The sequence below is a fragment of the Octopus sinensis genome, linkage group LG18 (assembly GCF_006345805.1).
Source record: "Octopus sinensis linkage group LG18, ASM634580v1, whole genome shotgun sequence".
NCBI classification, from domain to species: domain Eukaryota; kingdom Metazoa; phylum Mollusca; class Cephalopoda; order Octopoda; family Octopodidae; genus Octopus; species Octopus sinensis.
Genome location: NC_043014.1, coordinates 25,158,656 through 25,163,008, shown reverse-complemented (window position 1 = coordinate 25,163,008; position 4,353 = coordinate 25,158,656). Strand labels below are relative to the sequence as shown.

The 4,353-nt window shown below is 40.9% G+C and overlaps 1 protein-coding gene across 1 annotated transcript in view; it reads right to left on the bottom strand.

Moving 5' to 3' along the window:
- The window catches only part of LOC118766927, a 239,173-nt gene extending 235,296 nt beyond the window's left edge, over nucleotides 1–3,877 (bottom strand). The window contains exon 1 of the mRNA XM_036510796.1: nucleotides 3,859–3,877. The gene's annotated coding sequence lies outside the window, so the exon portion shown is untranslated. The remainder of the gene's footprint in view (nucleotides 1–3,858) is intronic.
- Nucleotides 3,878–4,353: the final 476 nt, after the last annotated feature.

Here is a 4,353-nt window from a genome sequence, read left to right as displayed (position 1 = left end):
CTGCTAAGGTGTGGCACTTTTGCACACAACTAACTTCAACCATTCTCGTCACATGACCATACCAGCGCAAACGTCTCTCTTGCACACCACAACTGATGCTTCTTAGGTCCAACTTTTCTCTCAAGGTACTTACACTCTGTCGATTATGAACACTGACATTACACATCCATCGGAGCATACTGGCTTCATTTCTTGCGAGCTTACGCATATCCTCAGCAGTCACAGCCCATGTTTCACTACCATGTAGCATGGCTGTACGTACACATGCATCATACAGTCTGCCTTTTACTCTGAGCGAGAGGCCTTTTGTCACCAGCAGGGGTAAGAGCTCTCTGAACTTTGCCCAGGTCTTTCTTACTCTAGCAGTTACACTTTCAGCACACCCACCCCCGCTACCGACTTGGTCACCTAGGTAGCGGAAGCTATCAACTACTTCTAGTTTTTCTCCCTGGAACGTGGTAGAAGTTGGTCTCTGCACATTTTCAGTGTTTATTGCTCCTGAGCATCTGCCACAGACAAAAACTATTTTCCTAGTTAGCCTTCCTTTGACATTGCTACACCTCTTATGTGTCCATAGCTTACACTTGGTGCACCTTATAGAATTTCTACCTACGCCTTTTTTACAGATCGAGCAGGGCCATCTACCTGAAGGCGTTTGTGATTGGTCTACCTTCCTACTTATTAGGACTTTGGTTTTGGCTAGGTTGATTCTAAGGCCCTTCGATTCTAAACCTTGCTTCCACGCCTGAAACTTCTCCTCCAGTTCTGATAGTGACTCAGCAATTAGAGCAAGGTCATCAGCATAGAGGAGCTCCCAGGGGCATCCTGTCTTGAATTCCTCCATTATTGCCTGGAGGACTATCATAAATAGGAGGGGACTGAGGACTGAACTTTGGTGGACGCCAACCTCTACCCGGAATTCTTCACTGCACTCGTTGCCAACCCTCACCTTACTAGCAGCGTCTCTGTACATGGCTCGCACAGCTCTTACTAACCATTCATCTATCCCTAGTTTCCTCATTGACCACCAGATAAGGGATCGGGGGACCCTGTCAAAGGCTTTCTCCATGTCAACAAAAGCCAGGTACAGGGGCTTATCTTTGGCTAGGTATTTCTCCTGCAGCTGTCTTACCAGGAATATAGCATCAGTAGTACTTTTCCCTGGCACGAACCCAAACTACATCTCATCTAAGCTAACTCTCTCTCTAATTAGTTGGGCTATAACTCTCTTTGTAACCTTCATTACCTGATCCAGCAGCTTGATACCCCTGTAGTTATTTGTATCTAGGGCGTCACCTTTACCTTTGTAGCAGTTGACTATTATGCTGCTACACCAGTCATTGGGTATGACTCCTTTGTGTATCACCTGGTTAACTATACGGGTGACTAGGCTATAGCCGACACTACCAGATATTTTGAGCATCTCTGCAGTAATTCCTGATGGGCCAGGGGCTTTCCCTGTTTTCATGCTTGTAATTGCCTTAACTACTAAGGAACTGTCAACTCGGATTGCTGGTCCCTCTGTTGGGTCGACATTCGGCAGACTCTCTTTATCCCATTCATGTTGCTCATTCAGCAACCTTTCATAGTGGCATCTCCAAACCTCTCTCTTTGTATCCTCATTTAGCTCAAGTGAACCGTCATACTTGCGAACACATTTCTCTCCTACCACGTCACGATTCTCTCTCACACACTGTCTTGCAACACAAAATACCTCAAGTCTTTCATCCTCACGGCAAATTTTTTCTTATCTGCTTCCCCTCTGGCTAAATACACCTGCCTCCTAGCTTCCCTTCTGGCAGTCTGATACACTTCCCTGCTACCACCATTCTTCCAGTCCTTCCAAGCCCTGTCAACAATATTGTTCCACCACCACGTTTTTGGGTCTTGAGGGGACTTTGCACCAGCCACAGATCTGGTCAGTGGCTTTCAGCAGGTTGTCCCTTAGAAGCGTCCAGTTGTCTTCTACCCCATGTGTAGCTATACCCCCTTCTATTTCGTCAAAGGCTTCAAGTAACGTCTCTAAATCTCTGTCCATTCGCAGGGTCTTTAAGCTTCCAGACCCTTCTTCTCAATGTTGGTTGTCTTCTAGTCATCCTCTTAGTCCTGATCCTAAAGTCACTAACTACCAGTCTATGTTGTGGGGTACATTCTTCACCTGGGAAGGTTTTGGCATTTATAAGCAGCCATCTTTCCTTTTTTCTGGCAAGGATGTTGTCGATTTGGCTAGTATGCCAGCCCGATCGGTAGGTGACCAAGTGGCTTGTCAGTTTCCTGAAGTTAGTGTTGCAAACCATAAGTCTATTCGCATCACAGAACTCCAGCAGCCTGGTTCCCTCCTCGTTGCGGGAACCATAACCGTAGCCTCCATGTATGCCATGGAAGCCCCCAGCATATCGTCCAACATGCCCATTGAAGTCACCAGCCACAAAGAGATGGTCCCTGTCATTCGTCAATGAGGTGGTCTGCAGTAGGGTGTCATAGAAATGGTCTTTCTGTCCATCGGGTAGCCCTGGCTGAGGGGCATAGGCCGATATAATAGTTGCTAAACTATGATGGAGCACTAATCTAATCTTCAGTATTCTGTCACATACTCTGACTACCTCGATTACCTTATCTACCCATTTTTAGGCGATACGTATACCCACACCCCCGACCCCATCACTATTCCCAGCCCAGAAAATCTTGTACCGCTGTCCTATAAAACATAAAATTTATTAATTACAACATCTTCAGTATATTTATATATACAGCAGGAAATAAATGTCAAATTGCTAAAACAATAACATTATTAATAATTCATTCATATTTTGGCACAGAGCAGCAATTTGAAGGGAGGGGCTAGTCAATTAAACCCCAGTGTTTAGCTGGTACTTATTTTATGGATACTGAAAGGATGAAAGACAAACTTGATTTTGACAATATGAAAACTCAGAGTATCAAGCCAAAAGAAACGCTGCCAATCATTTTGTCTGGTACTGATTCTGCCAGCTTACCATTTTAACAGCACAATTAAAGATAGTTTCGAATTTTAGCACAAGGCCAGCAGCTTCAAGGGAGGGCGTGAGTCAATTACATCTACCCCAATGCTGAACCGGCACTTGTTTCATCAGCCACCAAGGCAAAGTTGACCCTGGCAGAGTTTAAACTCAGAATGTAGCAACGGGTGAAATGCTGCTAGGCATTTTGTCCAGTGCAGCAACAATTCTGTCAGCTTGCCACCTTAACAACATAATTAATAATCCTTTCTACTATAGGTACAAGGCCTGGAATTTGAGGAGAGATGATCAGTCAGTCACATCACACCCAGTACTTGACTAGTACTTAATTCACTGACCCCTGAAAGGATGAAAGGCAAAATTTGAACTCAGAACACAGCGATAGGTAAAATACCGATAAGCATTTCATCCAGTGTCCTAGCAATTCTGCCAGCTCGCTGCCATAACAACGTAACTAACAAGAGCACTCAGAGAGCGCAAGCCTCCACCAAGGCAAGACCAACATCCTCTCAACGATTAGCCAGAAATGATTTTTATAATGAGAATATCTGAAATAAACTCAACTGCTCTAACATATGAGAATACTAAAACTGAACCTCATCGCTCTCAAAAATTAAGTAAAAAAAAAAGGGAAAATAATCCAGAATCCTGGTCTGGTATTGGATTAATCTCAAAATCTAATCGGTTCTCATGCCAGCCTTGAGGCCAAACATCCCTGAAGGTTTCATCTGAATCCATTCACTGAATGGATTCAAGAAGATATCTTGAGATATCTTGTCCATGGACAAACAAACACAACATAAAACAATATAAAAGGTGAGTGATGAAATTAGCAACAATAAAATTGAAAGCAACATACCTCTTGCTGCTCCAAACTTCTGTCTTCAACATTTTCCAGTGACGAAACTGCTTTATCAATCTATACATATGTATATACATATACATATATATATACATATACATATATATATATACATATACATATATATAAACATATACATATACATATATACATACATATACATATACACATACATATACATATACACATACATATACATATACACATACATATACATAACGCATATATAAACATATACATTATATATAACATATACATATATAAACATATACATATATATATAATATATATATATATACATATATAGATATATACATATATATATATATACATATATATATATATATATACATAATATATATATATATACATATATATATATATATAAATACATCTATATATATATATACATATATATATATATATATATATATACATATATAGAATAGTAAAAAGTGAAAAAACTACAGAAGGCTTAAAGGTTAAAAAAAT